At 42.3% G+C, this 21,135-nt stretch overlaps 1 protein-coding gene and 1 long non-coding RNA gene across 10 annotated transcripts in view; one reads left to right on the forward strand and one right to left on the reverse strand.

Moving 5' to 3' along the window:
* EXD3 (exonuclease 3'-5' domain containing 3) overlaps window positions 1-21,135 on the forward strand; it is a 585,677-nt gene that overhangs the window by 124,023 nt on the left and 440,519 nt on the right. The window lies entirely within an intron of this gene.
* Window positions 45-20,899, reverse strand: LOC122456896. The gene is made up of 3 exons (XR_006276055.1): window positions 20,890-20,899; window positions 15,139-15,142; window positions 45-191 (listed from the first exon to the last, which is right to left on the reverse strand). It is a non-coding gene; the product is annotated as an uncharacterized LOC122456896 (long non-coding RNA).

Raw genomic sequence — 21,135 nt, forward strand, 5'->3', positions numbered from 1 at the left:
TAAGCCGGTACACAGCCAATATTCACAACTTCGAGTACAAAAATGATAAATGTGTACAAGTAGGATTAATAGATTCAGTAGATCATAATCTTTACATAGATATGTTACATGGCATATGTAGTATAAAACATATTCCAGTGATGTCATATATATATTCATAAGCATATTTCCCTAAAGCCTTATGGGGGCCACTGTCACAACAGGCATCACAGAAACTTGGTGGAATGAGGATAATCAATGGGATACAGTAATACCAAGTTACAAAATATATCGGAATGACAGAACAGGTCGTGTTGGTGGGGGAGTGGCACTATATGTGAAAGAAAGCGTAGAATCAAATTAAGTAAAAATCTTAAATGAACCAAATTGTACCATAGAATCTCTATAGATAGTAATTCCATGCTTGAATAATAAGAATATAGCAGTAGGGATATATTACCGATCACCTTACCAGGATGGTGACAGTGACTGTGAAATGCTCAGGGAGATTAGAGAGGCTATTAAAATAAAAAACTTAATAATAATGGGGGATTTCAACTATCACCATATTGACTGGGTACATGTCACCTTAGGATGGGATGCAGAGATAAAGTTTCTTGACACCTTAAATGACTACTTCTTGGAGCAGCTAGTCCTAGAACACACAGGAGAAGAGGCAATGCTTGATTTAGTCCTAAGTGGAGCACAGGATCTGGTCCAAGAGTTGAATATAGCTGGACCACTTCGTGATCATAATATAGTGGTCTCAAACGTTTTTATGCACAAGATCACTTTTTGAATTTAAGATCAACCCAGGATCTACCCTGCCCTGGTCACTCCATTCCCCCCCACTCCATTGCTTGCTCTGCCCCACCCTCACTCACTTTCACCAGGCTGGGACGAAGGGGAGGATGCGGGACGGGGTGCAGCCTTTGGGAGGGAGTTTGGTACAGGGGTCATATGGTCACACTGCACCTAGTCTCATAGAATCCAATGGACATTTCATGAGTTTTACTTTTTATCAGTGTCATTTGTGGTTTAGAAATCCTTCAAAGATTGTCACAAATCAGTGTAACATTCTCAACTGTGGGGTGTACATTGGCTGAGTCTGGGGCAGGAGGTGGGGATACAGGACTGAGGAATTCAAGCTCTGGGAGGGAGTTTGATGCAGGAGGGGGCTCCGGGATGGGGCAGGGGCTTGGGGTGCAAGAGGGGGTGAGGGGGTGGGCTCTGGGAAGGAGTTTGGGTGCAGGAGGGGCTCCGGGCTCGGGCTGGTGGTTGGGGTGTAGAAGGGGGACGAGGTGCAGGCTCTGGCTCGGAGGTGCTGCGACAAGTCTCTGAGGTCCCTGAGGGGGAGGGGGCAGCGGGTCTCCATGCACTACCCACGCCTGCAAACGCCATCCCCACAGCTCCCATTGGCTGGGAGTTGCGGGGGCAGCTCGCAGAGCCACCTTATCTCCCCCCCAAGGGACTGCAGAGATGTGCCAGCAGCCAACTACTTCTAGGAGCGGTGTGGGGACAGGGCTGGCAGGCAGCCTGCCTGAGCCCCCCTGCGCTGCTGGACTTTTAGTGGCTGGAGAGCATGATTGACTGGCAGAAGCTCCAAAATCGACCAGTCGATTGCAATTGACATGTTGGTGTCCACTGCTCTATATAAATGCATGGTACACCCACATCTTCAATACTGCATGCAGATGTGGTCGCCCCATGTCAAAAAAATCTATTGGAATTGGAAAAAGTTCATAAAAGGGCAACAAAAATGATTAGGGGTCTGGAATGGCTTCCATATGAGGAGAGATTAATAAGACTGGGACTTTTCAGCTTGGAAAAGAGACGACTGAGGGGGGATATGATTGAGGGGGGTATGATGGGATAACATGATTTTGGCAATTAATTGATCTTTAACTATTCATGGTAAATAGGCCCAATGGCCTGTGATGGGATGTTAGATGAGGTGGGGTCTGAGTTACTACAGAGAATTCTTTCCTGGATGTCTGGCTGGTAAATCTTGCCCACATGCGCAGGGTTCAGTTGATCACCATATTTGGGGTTGGGAAGGAATTTTCCTCCAGGGCAGATTGGAGGAGGCCCTGAGGTTTTTCGCCTTCCTCTGCAGCATGGGGCACGGGTTACTTGCTGGACAATTCTCTGCACCTTGAAGTCTTTAAACTATGATTTGAGGACTTCAATATCTCAGACATAGGTGAGAGGTTTATTGCAGGAGTGGGTGGGTGAGATTCTCTGGCCTGCATTGTGCAGGAGGTTGGACTAGATGATCATAATGGTCCCTTCTGACCTTAATGTCTGTGAGGTCTATAAACTCATGACTGGTGTGGGGAAAGTAAATAAGGAAGTTGTATTTACTCCTTCTCATAATACAAGAACTAGGGGTCAACAAATGAAATTAATAGGCAGCAGATTTAAAGCAGAAGGAAGTATTTTTTCACCTAACGCAAAGTCAACCTGTGGAACTCCCTACCAGAAGATGTTGTGAAGGACAAGACTATAACAGAGTTCAAAAAAGAACTAGATAAATTCATGGAGGATAGGTTCATCAATGGCTATTAGCCAGGATGGGCAGGGATGGTGTCACTAGCCTCTATTTGCCAGAAGCTGGGAATAGGTGACAGGTAATGGATCGCTTGTTGATTAACTGTTCTGTTCATTCCCTCTCGGGCACCTATCATTGGCCAGTGTTGGAAGACAGGACACTGGGCTAGATGGACCTTTAGTCTGACCCAGTATGGCCATTCTTATGTTCTTAATATGCTATAAAGCCAGTTTGGTACCTTGCAGTTTCTAGCCAATAGTGTTGCCCATATATCACATGATCAAGAGAGGAGAATTAGTTTGCTAAGGGCTGGCCCAACAGTCCTGTACATCTGCTGTCAGTTTATTTTCTTGGCACTGACAGCTTTGAATTTCAGCAGGTGACCACCTGTCCCCAACAACAATGTAAGTAAGGGAAGAGGTAAGGAGAAGTGTTCATAGAATCATAGAATATCAGGGTTGGAAGGGACCTCAGGAGGTCATCTAGTCCAACCCCCTGCTCAAAGCAGGACCAATCCCCAAGTAAATCATCCCAGCCAGGGCTTTCTCAAGCCTGATCTTAAAAACTTCAAAGGAAGGAGATTCCACTACCTCCTTAGCTAACCCATTTCAGTGCTTCACCATCCTCCTAGTGAAAAAGGTTTTCCTAATATCCAACCTAAACCTCCCCCACTGCAACTTGAGACCATTACTCCTTGTTCCGTCATCTGCTACCACTGAGAACAGTCTATATCCATCCTCTTTGGAACCCCCTTTTAGGTAGTTGAAAACAGCCATCAGATCCCCTCTTATTCTTCTCTTCTGCAGACTAAACAATCCCAGTTCCCTCAGCCTCTCCTCATAAGTCATGTGTTCCAGTCCCCTCATCATTTTTGTTGCCCTCTGCTGGACACTTTCCAGTTTTTTCACATCCTTCTTGTAGTGTGGGGCCCAAAACTGAACACAGTACTCCAAATGAGACCTCACCAATGTCGAATAGAGGGGAATGATCACCTCCCTCGATCTGCTGGCAGTGCTCCTACTTATAAAGCCCAAAATGCTGTTAACCTTCTTGGCAAGAAGGGCACACTGTTGACTCATATCCAGCTTCTTGTCCACTGTAACCCGTAGGTCCTTTTCTGCAGAACTGCTGGGGAGGTTAGAGAAAGATGGCGAAGCATGTTCACTGCAAGTGGAAGTAAGCAGTTATAACATGCACCAGCAATCTGAGACTAAGTGTGAGCTCTAAGAGCTGTAGATATCTAATGTTCTTGGCTTGCTCAGAATGTGTTTTGATTATATTTTCGCAATAGCTCAATAAGCCTTGACCTGTGTGCAGTGTTATTTGCCTTTCGAAAGATGCATGTATCAGGAAAGCTGATCTGCCTTTTAGAAGTAGAAGATCTAAGACAATGAACAATATGTTTTAAAGGTATAGCAGCTTCAGTGCATATGTATAGTGTTTATACATTAATGCTAAACTGCGTAATTCATCGTTGAAATTATGCTGACATGGTAAGGGCTGCTCTAAGTACTGAAGTCGTTCTAAGTCCCAGAGTTCCTGTGGTGGTTGCTCAGATTAAATCAAAGTTCCTCTGCCTCCCTCCCTTTTGGACCAGTTCCTGCAAACACTGCTGTGTATACAATGGGGCTTACTAGCGTGAGTCGTATTGGGAGTACTTTGGGCAATGAGCACAACACCTAGCAGTTTTGTGACACCTTAGTCACACTGGGTAATATTTTATCCCTTCAGTAGTCCCATTAAAATTAATGTTAGAGAAGCAAGGTATGACTAAGTATGAGTCAGGGTATCACAAACTAATCTGGTGTTTTCACTTTGTTACAGTAGCTTAATTTAGTGTCACAAATTCCTTTGTAAAGCAGTCTGTTCTGTGGGGTATTGTGAAAGGCTCCACCTAGTGTTACCACAGAGGCCAGGACTGTAATCGCCTCTAGAAGTGAAATACATACAGACTTTACTTTGAAAACAAATTTATTTTCTTTGAAAAATCTCTAATAAAGAGGACTGCTTTTTCCTGGAAAAAAATTGTGGAGTATCTGTATATTATGGTCTAAATCAAAATGCTTTTATTTTGTAGCATCAGCCATGGTGCTCATGGATCAAATAAAATTTTCTGAGCGGTTTCTTGATAGTTAGAGGGGAAACCATGGTTCCATACGTTATATAATAACACTTGATAGTTCAGGGTTGGGGGAGGGAGTGTTGCCCCATGAATGTCAGAGTGCTTGCTTATCTTATTCATTCAGATAAACACCTCTCAACATCCTGTTTTTGTCATATGAACAGGAAAAGAACAATTGTTTGAGATGTGCGTCAGTCATACTTGTAACCAGGCAGTCTCCATAACCCTCCCCATTTACTATAGCAACCAATAGTCCTCTTGGAAATGTGTCAGTGGTATGTTGACAGGTATCCTTTCTTTTGTACTTCGGCTTCCAGTATGTGGGCTGTAACTTTACAAGCATCATGTGTGGTGGGCACCAGAGCTTTCCAATTTTACCTCAGATAAAGGGGTAAACATGTCAGTTTTGCCTTGCATAAATAAATGGACATTGCCATTTTTACCTGATCTCTCTGTCTTTGGTTTTCCTGTACCTATTACCGGGAATCCTGAAAATTCAGAGGCAAATTATGTAGTCAACTAAAGCATTATCTAATTGGCAAATTTTAGCCTGAGTTTATTTGTAATGCACACAACTCATATTAGAAAAGGAGTTGTTTGAGCCAATTGGTGAAAATAAATTTGGTTCTTGACTGAATTACGTAAAGGTGACCTGGAAAGCTTTGTAGCTGCAAAGATCAGTCATCAGGATTCTCTGAGTCTCCTACAGCAGTTTGTGACATTCCTAACGGTAGGTCTTCAACTCCCACTGCACTTTTGAAAATCCCACCGAGGAACGGCTCAAGCAGCAGTATTGCCCATAATATACTGTATGAGGTGTTGTCATTCACGGTTGCTGGGGAAAATAGCAACTATGGGGTGCGAGTAAATAAAGGAGGAAATAATTTTCAAATATTTTCTTTTAAAATACAGTGATTTGTAGTGTTAGACTGCATTTGGAAGACCTGATTCTCACTTACACTGTTGTAAATTGAGGTAATTTCATTAGCAAAGCAGCGAGGGGAACCGGGCTCAGAATCTACTGATTATTTGGCAGATTGACTGGGCAGTCTAGTAGGTCCTTTATATCTCCAACTTCTGTGATTTTTTTAAATTATTTTTGTCTAAGGTTTTTGGACCTTTCCCATTATGTAAATAAGACTCCGTTTGCAGCTTGTTGGGGGCTGACAATGTTTCTTCCAATTAAATTCTTCCCTTGAAAGAAAATGTGCTTGCTTGGGTAAGGCAACAGGTCACCGTAGAAAACCTGCCACATTGCTATAGCTCTTTGGATTGGGAAGGGTAAAAGATTACTCACTGCTGTCTGGATTGGCATTTGTCTTGATAAGGGAGGGTGCTTTACCCACAAGGTGGAAAGGTGATAGTTTATGACAATCTGGAGTTCTGAGGGTTCAAAGAGGAAAATGTCAGCATCCCAGCAGACCTTTGGGAAAGCAGGCAGGGCAGTTTATGGGGCACAGGCAGGCATGGCCAAGGGATCCACACTTTGATACCTGAGAATGAGAGATGAAACATTGCTGGTGAGTTTCTGTGCATTCCTTTTATCTTCGCCCACTGATTTAGATGCAAGTTGCTGAATAAATAAACAAAACATAATGTATTTGAAGAGAATGTGACAGCAACATTCTTGAAAATGTAGCAGAATCGCACTTAGGACATTCTGTTCAGCATCTCACCACAAAACAGGAGAAGAATAAATTAAAGTATCTTCTGTTGTAAAAGCTTCATTAGACATTAATTAAAAATTGGAGCCATATTTCCACAGCCCCCATAATACTTCCCTAAATGCCTGTTTGTATTTGTATTTTAAAAAGCCCGTAAAGATAAAGAATGAGGAATCATCCATTTCAGTTTTCCAAGACTTTTCCCATAGCAAATTCCCAAGCCAAAAGATCTTCGATGGATTGGAGTTAAGATTGTAAATATATATCTGTTACATAGTGGAATGAAACACTGAGTACATTGCAGTTGAAGGGCCTTGTGAAATCAGTCTTCAGTGTGTATTGAATCAGAACTAGAGAGGGGCAAAGCCCTACAAATATTGGAAAGCTGGGACATTCAAAGTTAGATTAAAGTTTAACACAGAACAAAAGCAATAGCAATGCAAAATTAAAGTACCCCCAAAATCATTAACTCAACTCCAGTCACCGACTGCCACGCATGCTCTCCATGTCAGGCATAATAGAGGGGATAGAACAAACCATGGTTTTTATTAGGAAAGCTAGTTTTACAACCTTAACTCCAAAGTGACTGATGCTCTCTCTAATACCTAATGTTAATGGGAAATTATTCTCACAGGTGACAGCTTTGGCCTTCTAGTCTTTGGTCTTTGGTATTCTAGTCTTTGGCCTTCTAGTCTATGTGTTAAGAAAAAGACAGTATCTGTTATAATGATCTTTTTCCAGGAAGAACAAATACTAAAAAATCTAGAAATACTTCATGTCAGAATCAGAATGCTGGAGACTTTCCATTTTTTTAAACTGTAAAACTTCTAGATCTGGCCAGTTTACTAGGAACTGTAAAACAATTAGTTTTAAAAAAAGAAAACCCCAGGGTGAGATTCTCGTTATGCTGGCTAGAGAGGGCAAGTAGGACCAAATAGGTGCAGTGTGGACACAGCACTGCTGAGGTTAGATGAGGGTCTGGATATTTGGATAGCCTATTTCTTAAACAAATAGCCCCATATGTTATTTCAGAAATGTAATCCCCCATCCCACGCCTCCCTCCGTCAACATTATCATTTAAGGGGCATCTGCCGCAAGAGAAAAGCCCCCCCCCTTTTTTTTTTTCTATTGCTTAAAAAGTATAACTGGAAAAAGTCACTAAACTGAGAGTTAAAATAAGTAAAAATTTTATTGCTATGTTCTTGGTGGGGGTTTATGAAGTGGGTTTTGGAAAGTGTAGTGCCTTTAAAAAAGACTTCTTAGTGGGACATTTTTTGGTAAGGTTGTTGCCTTATGTAAAAAAAGAAGAGTTTATAATGAAAAGATTAAAGGTGTTTTTAGGGTAAAAAATTTTGGCTTAATTTTATTAATTTGGACTTTTGGTAAACGTAAGAAACACCTCTCTGAAGGTGAGAGGCCCTTGAGCTTTGGTTTTTGTGTGTTTTTTAAAGTTTTGAAATTGTATAAAAAAATTAGAGCTGTCAAATGATTAAAAAAACAATTGCAATTAATTGCAAGATTAAAAAAATAGGATTAATCGCAGTTTTAATCGCACTGATAAACAATAGAATATTATAATCTGACGTGGCCTTCCCTCCGCTTCCGCCTCTGAAGGAGGTCACGCCTCCTCGCAGTTTGGTCTGCTATAGACTTTTCCAAGGAAAGAAAAAGAGGGGGGAATTAGTGGTTCTCAAGGGGCCCCGGCCTTCAAGTAGGGCAGGGCCATAAACAGTCTGGGCCAGTGGTGGACAGCCTGCGGGCTGCATGTGGCCCATCAGGGTAATCTGATTGCGGGCCGCGAGACATTTTGCTGACATGCCGCGAGACATCTGCACACATGGCCCCCCACAGCTCCCAGTGGCTGCGATTCGCCATTCCAGGTTATGAAGTTATGTAAAAAAACAATTCTATAATTTGTAAGTTGCACTTTCATGATAAAGAGCTTGCACTACAGTACTTGTATGAGGTAAATTGAAAAACACCATTTGTAATAAAAAATAATAATATAAAATGAGCACTGTATACTATATTCTGTGTTGCAATTGAAATCAATATATTTGAAAATGTAGAAAAACATCCAAAATATTTATATTAAATTTAAATTGGTATTCTATTATTGTTTAAAAGTGCTATTAAAACTGTTATTAAGGGCGACTTTTAAAAAAAATCTAGTTAATTTGTTTTGTGTTAATCGCTTGAGTTAACAGTGATTCATTGACAGCCCTATAAAAAATAACTGCACTTTTCTTAGTAAAATTAGGGTATTTTGTGAACAGTGAGTTTTCCTTTCATTGACAACATTTTCATTTTGAGAGAGAAGTTCTGACCAGATGACTTAGCCTTTAATTTTATGTGAATAGATTTTATTTGGCCTGTATTTTTTTTTAAATGAGTTGTAGCCATTTTGAAAACAAAAAAATGGTTATATGTTTAAATCAGAAGCATATGAATGGGTTACCTAGGGAGGTGGTAGAATCTCCTTCCTTAGAGGTTTTTAAGGTCAGGCTTGATAAAGCCCTGGTTGGGATGATTTAGCTGGGGATTGGTCCTGCTTTGAGCAGGGGGTTGGACTAGATGACCTCCTGAGGTCCCTTCCAATCCTGATGTTCTATGATTCCTCTTTTTATTATTTAATGTCTATTTATTATAAATATATATTTATTACTTAATAAATATTAATGTCTACATTCCATTTTCATTTAAAGTATGGGGATATTTTTTAACTGGGATGTTGCATTAGAAAAATGTAAAAGTTTCTGACTCACCAATAACTAGACATTTATTTGCAAAATTGTCTGGTTTGCCATTTTGCTTTCACAATTTGCTTTTTTAAAGAGTGGGTTTCATTTTGCCTGAGCCGTATATGAGTTTTTCTTCCATTGAAGAGGAATTGGGTTTTTTTTCCAGAAAAGATTAGTTTTGCCTTCAAATGTGTGTTTTTAACAGCTTAGTCTTTATAAGAAGCTTCTCCTTTGACTCACTCTCCAGTATTTTCTTCCCTTTTAGCCCTTCCGTCTTTTATTGCAGTTCTGTTTGCCTTCCTCATGCTGTCTTCGTTTTACCCTTTTGTCATCCCGCACAGCCTTTACCCCTTTTTTCTCTCCCCTTTGCTCCATTCCCTTTCCACCCTCACCCTTTTGTCTCCCAGTCTCTGTCTCCAAATTCTGACTTCTCCTAGGTCTTTACCATCATCTAGTCAACATGACAGACTCTTAGAGGCATTGCAGAATGTACTGATCACGTGAAGGGTTGTTTTTGGCTAAGGCCACCATTCGTTTCTGAGGAGTTTCTCTGAATGTCTCATATTTTTCTCCAGAGAAATTCAGTAAGAAACACTAGATCTGCTTAATCCCGAGCATGGAAGTAACAACACAGTTAGCAAACAGAGGGGGTCTTCCTTTATTAGGTACTTCTGGCTTCACTTCATCCTCAAGCTCTGTCTCCAACTTCAGAAACAACTTTCGAACTGTGGTAGACTTCACAACACTTGTCATTAAGAAAGTTATAGCTGGAGACTGAGCCTAAGGATGGAGTGGAGCCAGAGATACCTAATAAAGAAGGATCTCTCCGTTTGCTAACCATGTTGTTACTTCATTTTCTTGTCTTATTGCTCTGATCCAGTTAATGTCAGCATAGTTATATATTTTAGAAAGGCATACTTGTCTTACTGGGTTTCAGGGAGAGACCCTTAAGAAATAAGAACTGCTCTTGGTAACAAAAGATTGTAAATTCTAATATTTTTGTTAAAAAGGTTTGTTGCTTCTGAAAGTAAGTAATCACTCATTTTGTATGATTTCATCCTTTGTGTGTGTGTTCTGCAGTTCATTATAAACATTCAGGGGTGAGGAACAGCTATTCTGTACAATTCAAATTTACCAGTAACCTAATAACTAGCCTCTACTGTCTTTGGGAATTTGGAAAATATTCCTTTAAAATTATCTGAAATTCACACTGGCAACCTGTTATACATACATTAGATGGTTATTACATTATAGACAGCTGGAGGTCTCCAACTTTTTGGAGTGTGGGCTACATCTTAGTAGAAAGACCGTCCCAGAGACCATCTCCTCTTCCATTCCTGAGTGCGTAGATATCCTTTTCTATCCCATTGTATCCAAGGAAAGCTACCTAAATTGAGGTCAGAAGATGTAGGGATAAAGTCAGAGAGGCTAAAAGTCGAGTAGAGTTGGACCTTGCAAAGGGAATTAAAACCAATAGTAAAAGGTTCTATAGCCATATAAATAAGAAGAAAACTAAGAAGGAAGAAGTGGGGCCGCTTAACACTGAGGATGGAGCGGAGGTTAAAGATAATCTAGGTATGGCCCAATATCTAAACAAATACTTTGCCTCAGTCTTTAATAAGGCTAAAGAGGATCTTGGGGATAATGGTAGCATGACAAATGGGAAGGAGGATATAGAGGTAGATATTACCATATCAGAGGTAGAAGCGAAACTGAAACAGCTTAATGGGACTAAATCGGGGGGCCCAGATAATCTTCATCCAAGAATATTAAAGGAATTGGCACCTGAAATTGCAAGCCCATTAGCAAGAATTTTTAATGAATCTGTAAACTCAGGAATAGTACCGAATGATTGGAGAATTGCTAATATAGTTCCTATTTTTAAGAAAAGAAAAAAAAGTGATCCGGGTAACTACAGGCCAGTTAGTTTGACATCTGTAGTATGCAAGGTCCTGGAAAAAATTTTGAAGGAGAAATTAGTTAAGGACATTGAAGTCAATGGTAAATGGGACAAAATACAACATGGTTTTACAAAAGGTAGATCGTGCCAAACCAACCTAATCTCCTTTTTTGAAAAAGTAACAGATTTTTTAGATAAAGGAAATGCAGTGGATCTAATTTACCTGGATTTCAGTAAGGCATTTGATACCGTGCCACATGGGGAATTATTAGTTAAATTGGAGAAGATGGGGATCAATATGAACATCAGAAGGTGGATAAGGAATTGGTTAAAGGGGAGACTGCAACGGGTCCTACTGAAAGGCGAACTGTCAGGTTGGAGGGAGGTTACCAGTGGAGTTCCTCAGGGATCGGTTTTGGGACCAATCTTATTTAATCTTTTTGTTACTGACCTTGGCACAAAAAGTGGGAGTGTGCTAATAAAGTTTGCAGATGATACAAAGCTGGGAGGTATTGCCAATTCGGAGAAGGATCGGGATATTATACAGGAGGATCTGGATGACCTTGTAAACTGGAGTAATAGTAATAGGATGAAATTTAATAGTGAGAAGTGTAAGGTTATGCATTTAGGGATTAATAACAAGAATTTTAGTTATAAGTTGGGGACGCATCAATTAGAAGTAACGGAAGAGGAGAAGGACCTTGGAGTATTGGTTGATCATAGGATGACTATGAGCTGCCAATGTGATATGGCTGTGAAAAAAGCTAATGCGGTTTTGGGATGCATCAGGAGAGGCATTTCCAGTAGGGATAAGGAGGTTTTAGTACCGTTATACAAGGCACTGGTGAGACCTCACCTAGAATACTGTGTGCAGTTCTGGTCTCCCATGTTTAAAAAGGATGAATTCAAACTGGAGCAGGTACAGAGAAGGGCTACTAGGATGATCCGAGGAATGGAAAACTTGTCTTATGAAAGGAGACTTAAGGAGCTTGGCTTGTTTAGCCTAACTAAAAGAAGGTTGAGGGGAGATATGATTGCTCTCTATAAATATATCAGAGGGATAAATTTAGGAGAGGGAGATGAATTATTTAAGCTCAGCACCAATGTGGACACAAGAACAAATGGGTATAAACTGACCACCAGGAAGTTTAGACTTGAAATCAGACGAAGGTTTTTAAGCATCAGAGGAGTGAAGTTTTGGAATAACCTTCCAAGGGAAGCAGTGGGGGCAAAAGATCTATCTGGTTTTAAGATTCTACTCGATAAGTTTATGGAGGAGATGGTATGATGGGATAATGGGATTTTGGCAAGTAATTGATCTTTAAATATTCAGGGTAAATAGGCCAAATCCCCTGAGATGGGATATTAGATAGATGGGATCTGATTTACTATAGAAAACTCTTTCCTGGGTATCTGGCTGGTGAATCTTGCCCATGTGCTCAGGGTTTGGCTGATTGCCATGTTTGGGGTCGGGAGGGAGTTTTCCTCCAGGGCAGATTGGAGAGGCGCTGGAGGTTTTTCGCCTTCCTCTGTAGCATGGGGCATGGTTGACTGGAGGGAGGCTTCTCTGCTCCTTGAAGTTTTGAACCATGATTTGAGGACTTCAATAGCTCAGACATGGGTGAGGTTTTTCATAGGAGTGGTGGGTGACATTCTGTGGCCTGCGCTGTGCAGGAGGTCGGACTAGATGATCAGAGTGGTCCCTTCTGACCTTAGTATCTATGAATCTATGAATCTATATAATACAGGATTTCCTCTCAGGATTTCCTCTCCACTCTGAACTCTGGGGTACAGATGTGGGGACCCGCATGAAAGACCCCCTAAGCTTATTTCTACCAGCTTAGGTTAAAAACTTCCCCAAGGCACAAATTCTTTCCTTGTCCTTGGATGGTATTGCTACCACCACCAAGTGATTTAGGCAAAGATTCAGGAAAAGGACCACTTGGAGTTCCTAGTTCCCAAAAATATGCCCCAAGCCACTTCACCCCTTTTTTCTGGGGAGGTTTGAGAATAATATACTAACCAATTGCCTTTAATAAAAAGTCAGACCAGACCCTTTCTTTAGGACACTAAAATCAATCAGATTCCTAAAATAACTTTATTATAAAGAAAAAATTTAAAAGCAGCACTGCTGTAAAATCAGAATGGAAAGTAATTTTATAGGGTAATAAAAGATTTAAAACACAGAGGATTCTCCTCTAGGCTCAACTTCAAAGTTACAAAAACAGGAATAAACCTCCCTCTTAGCATAGGGAAAATTCACAAGCTAAAACAAAAGATAATTTAACACATTTCCTTGCTATTACTTACAATTTTTGTAATCTTAGATGCTTATTTCAGGTAGTGTTTTAGGAGATGGTTCTTCCTGCCCGGGTCTCTCTCTGTCCGCGAGAGAACAACAAAGAGAAACAAACAAAACCTTCCCCCACAAATTTGAAAGTATCTTCTTCCCTTATTGGTCCTTTTGGTCAGATGCCAACCAGGTTATTTGAGCTCATTAACTCCTTACAGGTAAAGGAGGGATTTTATGTTACCTTTAGCTGTATGTTTATGACACACCTCCATGGCAATGAACCTATTGATGTATTTTTAGCTGTGTGGAGAAGGTGTAGGAGGAGTTGGGGTCACTGAGGGAGAGGCAGTTTTTGAAACTTTCCAAAAAAAAGAGAAGGGGGTGGGGGAGGATAGAATCATAGAGTATTAGGGTTGGAAGAGACCACAGGAGGTCATCTGGTCCAATCCCTTGCTCAAAGCAGGACCATCGTAACCAAACTGCTATGAGAACTGGTGGTGCTGTTTGTGGAAATAAAGAGGAAACAGTATGGTTCCAGGAAGAAATCACACTGTCTTGGGGCTCAAGAATGGAGAAGGGACCAAAAGGCTAATGGAGTCCCTTCTTGCAGAGTGAACTTTCAAATAAGAACAGTTGGAGAACTTGAGTCTCCTTGTGTACTCCAAGGTTTGTGGCTCTGCAGAGGCAATACACTCCTTATGCTCTAGTTCAGTGTTTATCAACCTTTTTGATGTCGGGGACCAGCTTGCTGCCTTCCTAACCTGTGTCAGGGAGAACTCAGGGACCAGTGCCGGTCCACAGACAGTTCTTTGAGAAACACTGACCTATTTCAAAATGGAGTTATTTTGAGGAAGTTCTATGGTCTGTGTTATACAGATCAAAATAGATGATCACAGCGGTCCCATCTAGTCTTGGAATCTCTGAGCATGACTGTAACGGGGTGTATCTACCCTGCACTGATTCAGCAGGGGTTAGTCATATTCTGAAGGCTAAGAAGGCCATGCCCCTTGACCCTGCTGGGCATGCTCCAGCTGTAACCAGGGAGTAGCTCGGCTCAGTTTGGGCTGACCGCTGAAGGGAACAGAGTTGTATTGCAGACTCCTGCGGAGGGACTGCTGGCACTCACGGATGCAGAAGCCAGCCGGGATGCGGCTCCAACTGACTACCAGTCACCTGATGCCACAGTCAGAGGAGAGAGTGTGGAACTCCTGAGAATACCAGCCGTAGAAGAATTGGTAGGAAGTAGCCCCAGGGGGCTAAGCATTGATCTGGTTGAGGTACAGGGCTTTGACTCGGTGTGTTTCAGAATACCACCTGCTGACTCGGTGGCAGATAATTCCGCAGCAGACAGGGCCTGGGCTGGGATCTGGTGGAGTAAGGAGGGCCCAAGTCCCCCTACCTAGCCTGCCGCCCACCCCACTCTGGCTGCTTAGGCCACACTGCCATGCCATGGAGGGCGATTCTATTGACTCTGGCCACTAGGCCATACTGCCCTGCCACAAAAGGGTGATCCTATTGACTCCAACCACTAGGCAGCATTGGCCTGCCACAAAAGGGTAGTCCCATTGACTTAAGCCACTAGACAACACTGCCTTGCCACGAAAGGGTAGTCCCATTGACTCCAGCTACCAGGCTGTATTGTATTACCTAGAAGGGTGGTCCTAGTGACTCGGGCCACGCTGCCCAAAACCAAAGGGCTGCTGCACAGACTTCGAGCATTAGGCCACGCTACCCGAGGAGCCAAGGATGCTGTGGCGACTTGGGAGACTAGGACATTTAGGTCTCCCAAGCTTTACTTTTATTCCTCACAAACTGACATCCCCTGTACAGGTGGGCCTACCCTGCGACTATGACAATTTCATGTTAGTAACTTTCCTTGCTTTATTACTCATCTTTATGATAGAGTTTAACATTGCTTTGGAGCGCTGTCTCTTCCGTTACCTCTTGATGTGTTTATTTTTTTATCACTGTAAAAAATATTCATATTGGAAACCTGTATTTTTATTTTGTTTATATTTTTACAGTAGCTTACCACACCAACTCTCGTACACAACTACACCACATGATGCCATGTTATATTCAGTAAAGTGCTCTGTGAGTTGTCTATTCAGGATAGTGAATAGAATGGAAATATTAAAAGAAAAAATGACTGTACAGTTGTAGAAAATCAATAGTGGCGATTTTAGCTGTAGTGTTGTATCAGCATAAATACAAAATAAGCAGCGGTTGCATTGCACTGTGAATAAAGTAGGAAATGTGATCCTGGCACCGTTTGGAAAGTATGTGGAAATTATGGCTATACCATTAGATGTCATTTAAAACACATGTTCTTAGGAGTAGAATGCATAGTTGATTGGTCTGAAGGAGATGGAATGATAGTAATGAAAAACCCGCTTCTCAGTGCTGTAGATTGTCCTAAATTCTGATGGGCTAAACCATTGCCATTCAGAGACTGAATTCTGCCTATTTCTATTGCGTATTCTGATTTACTGAGTGCTTGGCCCCATTCCTTTCTTCTGCAGCCAGAAAAGCTTTAAATCAGAAGAGGGTTATGTTAGTTGGCCATAAATCTGATTTTTAATTGGATGCCCCTACTGCTGAAGCATGATAAGTTTTGCAAAGGAATTGGAAAAAGCCAAAAGCAGCACCGAATCCCCAGTTCTCAGGAACATGTTTCAGGGCTGTTGGACAGTATGTGGTCTCTTTCCTTGAGTTTCTAACTGTTTTCTGAGGGATTTCCCCATTTAGCTCCTACATTACTTGGGGACTCCTCATGCTCATACTGAAGCTGACAGAGGGTTAAATGAGTCTTTTGGGAGGCAGTGAGCCTTCAGCACAAAGCAAGGAGAGTCTGGCAGGATCCAACAATACTGTAGTAATAAGACTCTTACTTTAAAAATCAATGAATGATCTAAACTATGATCCTTTTGGCTAGGTAACCATAATCTCTAATTAGTATGTATTTCCATTCCACTAGCTAGTCAGCATGTTGGCAGTGCTTTTTCTTTTTCCTACAGTAAAACCCAGTAGTAATGAGTTGTTTAATAAGCCTCCTATAAAGCACGAGGAGAGTTGCACTCCCTTTTCTATACTTATATCTGGGTATTTGTACATTCATCTTTTCTCTAGTCTCTCAAATTATCCAAAATTCATCTACTGCTTGTTTTGCCTCTCCTCTTAATGTCTGCTTTCTCTTAGTGAGCTCTTAAATGCGGTTATGATGCAGGGCTTCAAATTGTATATTGTGAAGTATAAATGCTGGTTCTTATAAAATTGCCCAAATATTTTAAAAATGTCTTGCTTCAGGTGTTTGTTACATGTATTTATATGAATGAGTATATAATTACAAAGAAAAGTATGGAATTCACGATGGCAAGAGCAGTTCCCTGTAAAAACATGTTCACAAGCTCAAAGAATCCCTTTACACAGTGTAGTAAGGATGGAGAGGCTAATTATTCCAACCAGTATGTGGTGAAGTTGAAGTTTCTTTATGTAAGATGTATACATTAAGAATATTCAAGGCTGAAAACTTTAAGGTTGTAAATATCTATCTGTTACTTATGGAGGAACTTTGTATCTTTTTTTTTTTAATCCCCAATGTTAGTCTGAAAATTTGAAGTTAGTTACCTTAAAATACAATATCTGATAATCAGAAAAGATAGAAATTTATCTTTAGTGTCACCCAAACAATTTCAATGTGGTCCCTGAACTCACTAACCTTCCACTTTATGTATCCAGCGTACCTTGCGTGTCAGGATACAAATGTTTTGTTGAGGGACTGTTGACAAATCAGGTTTTGATAAAGACTTCAGTAAATCTAAACTGTTTATTACTTTGCATATGGAATCAAGGCAGTTGAGAACATGGCTTTGGTTTTGTACATTTGTGTCTGTGATATGAGTGTGATTGCCCGCAACCCTGCACCTCCTAGCTTGTGAGCTACTTATTTGTTGAGTTCTTAGCTCCAGATATGCTGCCTACATGTATGTACAGCTTCACAGTATGATATTTAAATATTTGCAACCCTCTTTTCTTTTGCAGAATTGTCCCAAATGATCATTGTGATGCACTGAAGATGTTCATTGAGGATAGGCTTGTTTCCTGGGTTTTAGTATTATTTTAGGCAAAAACCATAAGGGGAAAGTTAAGGTTGTTTATGACCTAATTGATGGGTGGATTTGGTTTGAAAATCATTATATTTATTATCTGCCTCTTGTTAGACATGGTAATAAAGACTTAATTTTTAAAAAATGAAAGCCTGCCCATTTTTCAGGCTAGAGATTTGAGTTAACAGTGTCTTAGAGAAGGCCTGAGCACTGACAAATAGAACTTGACCTTTTCCAGCGATAAAGTGCAGCTGTAATAGACTGGTTGATGCAATCCTAAATTTCAATCACATTATCTTCTTTCTCTTACTTTCAGTTTCTTTTAATTAGCTGACCATAATTCTTCCAGGCCTCAGGCTGTATGGTGTTTATTGGTTCTTGACACAAAGGAAAAACAGGGAGAGATTTTTCACTGGTGAATTTCTTCTTTGGGGGTTGACGTCTCATTTTCTCCTGTAAGATACACAAGTGGCTTTGGTTAGAAAATGGATTTCTGTTGCCAATTCATTTCAGTAAAATTTTGAGATGGCACATGACCAAACCATCATTTTACTTTAGCAGCCTGTGTGTGCCAGTTTTGTCATGATCACAATGTGTTCTGAATGATCTATGCAAAAAGAAAAAAAAGAATGAATAGAAAGAAGTTTCTGGCTTTCCTGAAAGGCACTTTTCCAACTTAAAAATATAAACCCTGTGGTTTTCATGGTTTTTAAATGCAACCACAGACATTGAGAACTGGGAAAGACTGGATTTACAGTGACCCCCTTTTATTATTGGACAAAGGAAGAGGGTTTATTTTCTTAATTAAAATGTTGAATGCTGTTGAATTACTGTAAAAAAAAATGTATTAAAACATGAATTTAGTGTTTGGGGAAGGGGCCAGAGGGGAAGTCAGGTTTTTTGCGCCTGCAATGAGCAGGTGCAGAATATGCTTCTTTCCCAGGGCTCCACCAGGGTACGTCAGCGTTTTCCTGCGGGACCTCTTCTAGGGCTCAGAGCTTCTGGACCACCCTCAGAGCTTGGCACTTCTGTGGAGCCTGCCGATGAGGATGAAGATCAGTGCCCATTGTAGTGATTGTTTATGTGATATTGATGTCTCTGCTCTGCCTTGGGAAGTAGAGTAGATCACCAATCCAGGGCACTCTGGGACTTTTGACCACAAACTCATGGTCTCACTGGCTACACTGGACTTTGCTCCCCATTCTTCTCTTTGACATGCATGTTTTGGAGGCTAAGAGTGCAGACCTCCTCCAGCTTTCCCACACCATCTTCTCACACCTATTTGTTGAGGGTCCATCCCTGTGTCATTAGTTTATCTAATTCAGGACTTGAAAAATCCACTTGCCAGTAGTTAGTGGGGCGCTTTCCATAGCAAGCCATCAGTTTCTCTTGAATATAACTTTTATTTGAAAAATAGCTAGTCTGGTTGGAAAGAAACCTGAGGCGATGCAGGTTTTTCTTCCTGAACCTGCAGACAGCCAGCTCCTATGCTGCTGAAGATCCCCTTGTGCTGCTCACAGCACACAGCAGAATGAAACTGACAAGACCCTGCATGGGCAGTTATTGACAACCCTGTGGTAGCAGCACTATTGACACTGTTCTGTCAAGAATAGTGTTGATTTCATGCTGCTGCTTGTGAAATCTAAGGGCCGCTGCAGGGATGATAATCTCAGAGGAGAAGGGCCAAACCATGGTGGGAGAGGGAAAATATTGAAGACATCTTTCCACCCCTCACAGCAGGGATGGGACAGAGACCTCCACCTTGCCCCCAGAGGTTCTGGTTGGGGAAGAGGAGACAGACAGTGCCTACTCCCTTCCAGTAGCCAGAGAAGTAAGAACTTCAAATTTATATCATGTTTCCCAGCCAAATGTATGAGGACATTGGCCCTTTACTAAAACTCATGGGTTTTTTTTGGTTGTCTAGCTCCCAGTACCAAAAGGAAGGGGAAATGTCAACGGGAAATCAGGATCCTGAGTCTGACAGTACCCAGGAATAATGGGGAGAGGCCAATGCTCCATGTCAGCCTGATTGACAGGGTGGGCAGGCTAACGAGGGAGTCCGGAGGCAAGGGGGTTCCCATCCTCCAGGAGCAGAGCTGTGCCAGCCAGAGAACCAGAGAAGCAGGTCAGTGCTGGGAGCAGAGCCACAGAAAGAGCCCAGAGAGCAGGCCTGTGCTGGGAGGAGAGCTGTAGCAGTCAGAGCCAGAGGGGCCAGAGTAGCAGCCCAGGAGGCAGAGCAGCAGCAGTGCTGAGGCACAGTGGAGGTGGAGCTGGAGCCGTCCAGAGCTGGGGAAAGTGTGGGGGGACCTTGGGCAGTGGGCCCAGCATAGGGAGATGCTCCCAGCCAACAGGCCTTGCAGGCCAGAGTTGGAGGGGGATTGTAACCCCGATGGGGGGCAGACGCTGGGAAGAAGAGTCCTGCCACCTAGAGCCTGAGGGCATGTGGCCACCGCCAGAGCTAGTGTCTGACCCGCAGCATCGCTGCAGCACAGCCAGGGCTTGGGCAGGGGCCTGGGCCGGGAGAGGGACAGACTATGAACTGCCGTGATGTTCCAGAGACGCTGGTTGTGACGTCCCCGGGCCACAGAGCGGGGTGACGGGTTTTCCTTTTACCTTTCCCATTTTTCCTTATTTTTTTAATTGATTGCTGTTTCATAAAATGTATTTGCTTTGAACTATATGGAATGATCAATGGATCAAGGAAGCATCCAGTGCAGAGAGAGCACCCCCGGAGTGGGGACACCCTAGCCCTTGTCCTGCGTGACCACAAGGTTGGGGGTTGAGCCCCCTAGGAATCCTGGGCCCAGCCTTGTTGGGGTTACGAGGACTCTGCCACACAGGAGAGTGGAAGGGAGCCCTCGAGGTCAGGCAGGGCTCTGGGTAAAGAGAGTGGGAGCGAGGATTCAGATCCTTTCACTAGCCCATTTCACCGGGGTAGTGTATAAGTCAGGAAAGTTCCCCACAGTAGAGGGACCATTCCCCCACTTACACAAAGTCTGGTAGGACAGATAAGGGTATCCAAGCAGAGTTCAGTACAAACTCCAGCACTCTCTCACTTTTCGTTGTGAACATTGCAGTGGAGCTGGGCAGCAAAGGGTGTTGCCTCTGAGCTTCATTTGTGCCCTCCCATCCCACAAATCCGTCTTTTTGTCTGCCACTGGGTAGTAGATGTTATATTCACCGAACCTTGATTGAATGTTCTCATAGACATTCCTAAATCTGCATGAGGTTGTAGAGGGGAGAGGAGGGGACTGCTGCTGAGAATTAGGATTTGTGTAATGTACTTACTATTTCTATATATGATTCCTTGTTCAGTGGAATCTTGGATGTAGACAAGGGGCCTGCAGTGAGCTGGAGTGTGGTTGCTTTTCAGGGGAGAAACTGTAGTTTTGTTTCATTCTCACTATTGTGCTCTCCCACATACACACACCCAGTAAGTGTATTGTTTTGTCCGATCCCACTCCCCACTTTCTTTCCTATCCAATTTGCCCTGCGTATTCCCTCTCTCCCATTGTTTTTCTCTGTTCTCCCACCAGACCTTCCCGCAGCAAGAGAGACTGCGGCAGCCGGTGCTAGCCTCCACTGCCACCTCTCTTTTTCTCTTCCAACAGTGTGGGAAGACAGGACAGACAAGGAGAAGTAGCCTGGCTGCCTGGAACTGTGTCTTGACAGCAGCCCTGAACAGCCAGGAGAACATAAGAATGGCCATATTGGGTCAGAACAATGGTCCATCTAGCCTAGTATCCTATCTTCCAATAATGGCCAATGCCAGGTACTTC

This window comes from Dermochelys coriacea, chromosome 16 (genome assembly GCF_009764565.3).
Source record: "Dermochelys coriacea isolate rDerCor1 chromosome 16, rDerCor1.pri.v4, whole genome shotgun sequence".
Classification (NCBI taxonomy): Eukaryota; Metazoa; Chordata; order Testudines; family Dermochelyidae; genus Dermochelys; species Dermochelys coriacea.